At 43.3% G+C, this 8442-nt stretch overlaps 1 protein-coding gene across 2 annotated transcripts in view; it reads right to left on the bottom strand.

Moving 5' to 3' along the window:
* TXNRD1 (thioredoxin reductase 1) overlaps positions 1-1839 on the bottom strand; it is a 66636-nt gene extending 64797 nt beyond the window's left edge. Inside the window, exons 1-2 of one of the 2 annotated variants that reach the window (XM_049884216.1) lie at positions 1648-1839; positions 2-111 (exon numbers count right to left, since the gene is read on the bottom strand). The gene's annotated coding sequence lies outside the window, so the exon portion shown is untranslated. The other variant, XM_049884217.1, reaches the window with a different exon arrangement.
* Positions 1840-8442: the final 6603 nt, after the last annotated feature.

Below are 8442 nucleotides of genomic sequence, written 5' to 3'. Positions count from 1 at the left end.
CCTTCAAGGTCTGATCATGGCCGCCTATCTTTCTCTGTTTCACAAACACCACGGGCACTTTGGTTTCCAAGGTCAATGCCGAGAGCGCTCCTTCCAGGACCAGCCCGTCCTCTGTAGCACAAAAAAAGCAGACAGTGGAGTCTGTAAGGTCTTTCTTACAGCCGACCGAGGCGGGAACTGTGGAGGGGCGGAGCTTCCGGGGCCCGGGGCCTTCCAGTGCACTGTGTGCCCTCTGGAAAGGCGGCGGTGACTCCCCTGCAAGTTAGCATGACTTGCTCCATTTCTGACCATGACTAAAGCCTAGTCAGATTTGGATTTTGGACCTGGACAATCTCTGTATTAACTGAAAACATGGCCTCAAGGCTAGATAGAAACGTCAGTTAAATCATAGCAAGTCTCTGCTAAAATTAACCGTCCCGTTTTTCCAGCAAGAATTTAAGACAAAATTTTCTCAGCTTTCACAAAACGCTTCCCCATTTAATTGGGCTTTGAACTCTGCACCTATATAGAATGCCAAAATCCAGCTTCCAATGTTTTCTAGAAATTTGAAACCACGAAGCAAAATTACCAACACTGCCCATTTAGGGTGCTTTTACTTAAGAACTTCGAAGCACCGCATCAAAATTCTAGATAAGACCAGAACTAATAATTCAGTTTTACAAAGGGTGAACTGAGGCAGAGAATGAGTCAGTGATAGAATTAAAAACAATTCAGTTACAACGATGTCAGGGCCATTCATGAGACAAAATCAACACTCAAACGTACATTTGTTTAGCGTTAACAATAATGACAATAGCAGCTAACGCTTCCATAATGCTTTGTATGTATTAAACATTTAATCTTTACAACTAGCCTTTTGAAGTAGGTATTATCAAGCCCCAGGTCCATTTCACAGATACGTTAACTGAAACACAGAAAAGCTATGTAACATAACCAAGAACACAAAGCTAGTTAGGGAACAGCAAAACCAGAACGCAAACCCAGGGAGTGTGGCTCAGGTTTATGCTCCGAACCACTACCCAGTACTGCCTGATACACCGAGATAATAAACACTGGAGTCCAGTAGCTGCCGCACTTCATAATCTCTGTCAAACTGGGCAACTCACTTGAACTTTCTGAGCCTTGCTTTCCCCCACCTGTAAAAACATGGCGATTACATATGCTTTGCCAACCTCTCAAAATTTCTGATGATTAAATGATGTAAAACTTCCTTGGGAAGGCATTCTTACACATTTACACTTTCTTAATGCTGTCCAGGATCTGTCAATCTATTCATCGGATTATTATCTACATTTCAAGAGTCGTGTACTAAGAAATTATACAAAAACCCATTTTCTCTGATATTCTGCAAACAAGAGCTAGAGGAAGGAAATCATCAGCCGACAGAGTGCCAGCCTCCCCTACCATATGCTGAAGCGTTAACTGACCAAGATGAAACTCATCTCTGAACGCTGCCAAGAAGCTCACCTGCCTTAGAAAAGCCTCATCCCACTTTTGGGACCCGCCTTAAAATATCTCCCCTTTCCCTGGAATCATAATGCACCGCACAGGCACAAAGCTCACACTCCCTGCAAGCAAACAGTCTCCAACGTGCTCACAGGCTACAGGCCTAGCGCTTTGTCCGTTTTCAATCACCGCAGAGCTTACTATGTTCGAGCAGTCGGACGTCAGGCTCTTCCTCAGAAGGGCCACCTTAGACTCCGAGGCACATGCCGGACTGAGGCGAGCTGAGGTGAAAGGGTTGGTGGTTTCTAATAGCTACGAGAAGCCACGCCCTTCCCTGAGTCGGAGTGTTAGCAGCCAAAGTCAGAATGACAAAGCAAAAATCCACTTCTCGTGCAGCGTTGGCAAGCTAGTCTAATCGGTTTAGCAAAGTGGCATCTCCTAACTGGGTGACACCATATCCTCTTCCTGCTCACAGCCGCCCCCAACGCAGGAAGACAGCAAAAACAATTTAAGAAATGCTTGGAACCTGAACCAACACAAGAGTGTGTGTGTGTGTTTAACTGAACAAAACTGGATTATGCCCTAAGGCAGTAGCTCCACAATTTTGCTGCCGGTTAATGATCACGTGGGGGTCTTTAAAAAGTACTGAAGCCTAGCTCCCACCCCCCCAGGCCTTCTGATGTAATTGGTATGGGGTGTGGCCTGGGCATCAGTGTTTTTTAAAGCTTCTCAGGTGATTCTATTGAGCAGTAAAGTTTGGGACTCATTGTGTTAAAGTAATGGATTAGTCAGTTTGGCAATTCCCTAAAGGAAGTTATAAGGCTTTTGAAAGAAATGTCTAGGCCGTTCTGACTAATTCTGAAGTGACAAATTCTCACCAACACACAAATTACCTTTGGACTACTTCCTCCTTTTCCCTCTCAGGTTTTGGTTTCTCTTGTTTGCCTCAACAAAAACTGAGAATAGATTTAACTCCAGCCATGCCAAGCCACCTGCAGCTGCGGAAGTGAGCCATGCTCTCTAATACTTCCTTGGTCCTGCTGGCATTCTTACTCAGCACCTCACACTAGTAAGCGGCTACCAATATTTGTTAAATGAATGAATGAATAAATGTCTTTCCTACTTCTTTGGAAAATGCTGTACTCAAGCACACTCAGGTGAGAAGGTTGTTGGGCCCTTAGGGCTGTCAGAAGCCACACCTCTGAACCATAGCCAACTCCTTTGAGCCCCTTCTAAGGCTCAAGTTGGATGCTTGGGTTAGCCGATAGCCTTCTGAATGGCCTTCTGAATGCATGCACAGGCACACCAAGCTCAAGCCTACTGCCATGGAGTCAATTCTGATTCATAGCGACCCCATAGGGTTTCCAATACTGTAAATCTTTATGGAGACAGACTGCCACATCTTTCTCCCAGAGAGCCTTTGGTGGTTTCTATTATTTTAACCACTACACCACCAGGGTTCCTTACACACAGGCACACGCTGCAAGCTAAATTGGTGGGTAATAACTTGAGTTAATCAAGACAGCTACCTGGCCAACTGACTGGAAGAGATCGATATTTATGCCTATTCCCAAGAAGGGTGATCCAACCGAATGCAAAAATTATCAAATAATATCATTAATATCACAGGCAAGCAAAATTTTGCTGAAGATCATTCAAAAGTGGCTGTGGCAGTACGTAGAAGGGGAACTGCCAGAAATTCAAGCCGGATTTAGAAGAGGATGTGGAACCAGGGATATCATTGCTGATGTCAGATGGATCCTGGCTGAAAGCAGACAATACCAGAAAGATGTTTACCTGTGTTTTATTGACTGTGCAAAGGAATTTGACTATGTGGGTCATAACAAATTATGGATAACATTGTGGAGAATGGGAATTCTGGAAAACTTAATCGTGCTCATGAGGAATCTGTACCTGGATCAAGAGGCAGTTGTTCGAACAGAACAAGGGGATGCTGCATGGTTGAAGGTCAGGAAAGGTGTGCGTCAGGGTCATATCCTTTCACCACACCTGTTCAATCTGTGTGCTGAGCACATAATCCGAGAAGCTGGACTATATGAAGAAGAACGGGGCGTCAGGATTGGAGGAAGACTTATTAACAACCTGCATTATGCAAATGACACAACCTTCCTTGCTGAAAGTGAAGACTTGAAGAACTTACCGATGAAGATTAAAGACCACAGCCTTCAGCATGTATTGCAACTCAGCATGAAGCAAACAAAAATCCTCACAGGTGGACCAATAAGCGACATCATGATAAATGGAGAAAGGATTGAAGTTGTCAAGGATTTCATTTTACTTGGACCTACAATCAACACCCATGGAAGCAGTAGTCAAGAAATCAAAAAATGCATTGCATTGGGGAAATCAGCTGCAAGAGATCTCTTTAAAGTGTTACAAAGCAAAGATGTCACCTTGAGGACTAAGGTGTGCCTGACACAAGCCAAGGTGTTTTCAATAGCATCGTATGCATGCAAAAGCTGGACAATGAATAAGGAAGACCAAAGAATAATTGATGCCTTTGAATTGTGGTGTGGAAGAAGAATATTGAATATACCATGGACTGTGAAAAGAACAAACAAATCTGTCTTGGAAGAAATACAACCAGGATGTTCCTTGGAAACAAGGATGGCGAGACTAGGTCTCACATACTTTGGATGTGTTGTCAGGAGGGATCAGTCCCCGGGGAAGGGCATCATGCTTGGTAAAGCAGAGGGTCAGCGAAAAAGAGGAAGACCCTCAACAAGATGGATTGACACAATGGCTGCAACAATGGGCTCAGGCATAGCAACAACTGTGAGGATGGGGCAGGACCGGGCAGTGTTTCGTTCTGTTGTGCATAGGGTCACTATGAGTCGGAACTGACTCGATAGTACCTGACAACAACAACTTGAGTGCTTCACCTCATTCTGCGTCCTTAGAACAGAGGATGGATCTAAAAAAAAAAAAAAAAATTTTTTTTTTTTTTATCTAGCACATAGACATTACAAGGTGATTTAAGGAATAAAAAATGAAAAATGTGATGAAAGGAAAGCTGAGGCTAAGGGAGAACACTGACATTTATTTATTCCTGGCTGCTGTGCCAACCTTGTGTTAACCATTTTTTATGTCTTATTTTGTCTACACAATAACCGATGAACCAGAGTCATAAACGCCTCACTCTAAAAGTATATATAGGAACTACAGCTTATTTCAAAAGCATGTCTGAGGAAAAAGGGATTTTAAAATCATTTAATTTGAAATGATGTACTAAAGGAAGTGATAAGGACTGATTTCAAAAAGCCTTTCCACAGACAGCACCTTGTAGGCACAGACAAGTCAGGGTTGCTATGGTTAATATTTTCTTTTTTTTAATAGCATACCAAAAAAAAGCTAAATAAGGCTTTTTAACTTCACATTGTTCTTCAGTGAGCAAATTAAATAGCAAAAACCGTCAGAGCAGCTCATGCATTTATTCTAACAAAGAAAAAAATTAAATTAAAAAAGAATCACCATTTTAAAACACATTCTTCGCTTCTTCAAACCATTCTTGCTGCTGTTAAGGAGACCCAAGTGTCTTACCCTTGTCACGAAATATAGAGTAGAGCTCAGTAGTTCTATTAGTTGCTGGTTAATGGAAAAAGAGCTTCATCCTCAACTATTTTTTATTATGCAGCATTTGTTCTAGTCATACATTCTCACATCTCCTAACTGTGCTCATTTTACCCCCTCCCAGCCCAAAATTATCTTCCCTCCCTAAGGGCCTACTCCATCAAAGCTCATCTAAAATGTCACCTCCTTTTCAAGGGCTTCCCTGATTACCATCTACTGTTAATCAATCCTTTCTTCTTCTATGTCCACACACACACAAAAAAACCATTGCAGTCGAGTCAATTCCGACTCCTAGCAACCCTTTAGGACAGAGTAGAACTGCCCCATAGAGTCTCCAAGGAGCACCTGGTGGATTCAAACTGCTGAACTTTTGGTTAGCAGCTATAGCACTTAACCACTATGCCACGAGGATTTCCCAAGTACCTAATAATAATTACAAATCTTCTAAATCCATGAGAGCTTTAGGAAAGCAAACACCTTGTTGTATTTATCTTGTCACCTCAGAACCTAGTATATAGTAGGTACTCAGAAAATGCTGAAAAAAAGACTCTTTGTACTTGAGTTGTCATCTACACACACTTATAAACAGAACTATGCAGGTGTTTGAGCAAGTCGTATTGCATTAAACTACTATTCCACCTATAATAAGCCTCTCTCTCACACATGCGCGTGCGCACACACACGCATCACTGAGCTGAAACAATCTTCCTGACACCCAAATTTTCTCTGCTTAAACCTAGCTAGGGTTCAGAGCTTTCTAAGGCCTGTGGGGTTTACATTAACTTTACCCAAAGAATTTGGTCTTTGTCCTAGGTTTCTAAGAGATAACCTCTAAAACCTTGAAAATTCTCCATTGATTATCTTTTATGAAGCATCCAGACTACACCTGAGGGTTTACGCTAATTAAATGCCTTCTGGGTGGGGCCTAGGCAGCTCAAAAAAACCAGTGAGTGACATCAACTAGGGAGGGTTGGGGCATGATTAATCAATCATGCCTACGTAATGAGACCCCAAGAAAGGCTCTGGGCACAGAAGCTTCACAGGCTTTCTGGTTGCACATGGGAGGGTAGCCCGTCCTTTGGGACACGGAAGCTTCATGATGGGAATCCTCCCATACCTTGTCCTATGTGTCTCTTCTTTATATTGGTCCTGAGTTGTATCCTTTTTGCTGTAATAAAACCGTAATCATAAGTGTACTGCTTTCCGTGAGTTCTGTTGAATCATTCCAGCAAATTATCAAACCCGAGGGAGTAGAAGTAGCCAGTAGGTCAGAAGTGAGGCTAGGGACCGCCAGGCTTACAGCTGGGTAAAGGGAACTACCCACATTTATAGCCACAGGTCAGAAGTGAGTGTGTTGGCTGGACTCCCAAGCTTGCAACTGGCATCTGAGGTCTTGGGCAGACCTGGCAGTCTGAAAGATTGTGCCCTTTACCTTGTGAGGTCTGACCTAACTCCAGATGGTTAGGGTTAGAGGAAGAAGTACTGCATTGCTGCTGGTGTCAAAACAGAAGTGGAATACACTGCATTGATCAACATAGCTCCTGTTAGAGAAGTGGAATTTGATGTATCCTCATAGGCGCTCAAGATAAAGTCCAAACTCCTCAACTGTACTGACATGGCAAGGCCCCTACTCTTTTTGAACCTAGCCATCCACATAATACTATGACTCCATGCCCCCCTACCCTGCAGTTACCACTCCATTTCATTGTTCCCTGTAAAATGGTGGCAGTAGTAATAGCACCAGAACCTATCTAACTTCAGAGGGATAATGACCAGGACAGCCCAAAGGTGATCCCTATGAAGTGGAGGTCAGGCATACCTCCACTCTCTAACCTTTTTAGCAATTCCGACACCAGTCATCCTTCCCAGGCACTCTCTACTTCTTTGCTTGGTTCAGTAATTCATTACAATGGCCAAACAAAACTCAAAGACTATACTTACAGTTAAGTGATTTATTAAGGAAGTAACAGGGTACAGTACAACTCAGGATCAGGATCAGGAAGCAAGTAGACAGTCTTCCTTCTCCAGTACAGGACAGCTCTCTCAGCTACACTTGGTCTTGCAGGCCTCCTCTCAGCCCCCTGAGGACAGGCTCCTCTCAGCCCCTTCAGAATAGACTTCTCTCATCCCTTCAGGATAGGATCCTTTTGGCCCACTTAGGACAGGCTCCTCTAGGCCCCTACCATCTGTTACCACCAACGGCTGCTAGGCCTCTTCCAGGTGTGTTGCTGCCTTCAGTGTTGGAACACTTGACTCATGTTACAGCTCTTATAGGAGGTTCCTTGCCTCCTCTTTCTCTTTCTTTCTCTGCTTCTTCTTTCTTCCTACTGCTTCTCTTCCTGCTTATTTCTGTCTGAAAAGACCTCTGTGGGGCTGGCTGCTTAAATATACAAACTTCTCATAAATTTCAACGTATGGCATTCCCACCAGGGCCACCAACTAATCAAACCCCTCTCAGAAGGCCACACGCACTTCATTTGTATAGTAGGCTACAAGCTACCTTATTTCCATAGTCTATTGACCAATCCCTGGAAGGTGCATGCTAATCACAGGACAGGCTGAAGCCCAAGACCAGATAAAAAGTATCAAAACCAAGTTGTTTACAGTTTACCTAGGAAATGTCAATCATCCTGGACAAAAGTAGCAAATACTCTGTGGTAGAAAACTAGGGCAAAGGTAACTCCTCAGAGTTTAGGGGAAAAAATATCTCTCAAGCTGTTTTTTCAAACAACTGAAACAAAAGGCCACACTAAGGACTTACACTCCTCTTCACAGAAGGACAAAAATTTTTTTTTGTTTTGAAAGAGTTTATGATCTTTTTTTTTATGATCATTAAGGTTATGTGTCAAATTAGCTGGGCCATGATTCTCAGTGGTTTGGCAGTTATGATGTACTTTGGCAGCCATTTGATGATGTGATCACTTCCATGATGAGATTTGATATAACATGATCACCTCCATGATGGGATCTGCTATGAGTAGCCAATCAGCTGGAAGGGAGTTTCTGTGGGATGTGGCCTGCATCCAAATGGGTGGACTTTCTGGCAAGGCTCATGGGCTTTTGCTGGCTCTTGATCCTACAGCTGGCTCCTGTTCACCTGACCTCTGGCTCTGCATTTGGCCTGCCAATTTGTAGGTCTTTGCAGCCTGTGAGCAAGAGCCCTGCTATCTGACCTGCCCATCTTGGGTTCTCCAGTCCTTGTGGCTACATGAATCAGGAGAAGCCTCCAGCCTGACCCATGGACTTTGGACGTTCCAGCTTCTACAACCACATGAGCCATTTCCTTGATATAAATCTTTTTCCATGTATATTTATATGCTTTACTGGTTTTGCTTCTCTAGAGAACCCAGCCTAAGATAGAGTTCTTTGCACACTGAAGAATAGTAAATTAGGGTAGAGTGGTCA

The sequence above is a fragment of the Elephas maximus genome, chromosome 4, assembly GCF_024166365.1.
Source record: "Elephas maximus indicus isolate mEleMax1 chromosome 4, mEleMax1 primary haplotype, whole genome shotgun sequence".
Taxonomy (NCBI): domain Eukaryota; kingdom Metazoa; phylum Chordata; class Mammalia; order Proboscidea; family Elephantidae; genus Elephas; species Elephas maximus.
This window is presented reverse-complemented; position numbering and strand designations above follow the sequence as displayed.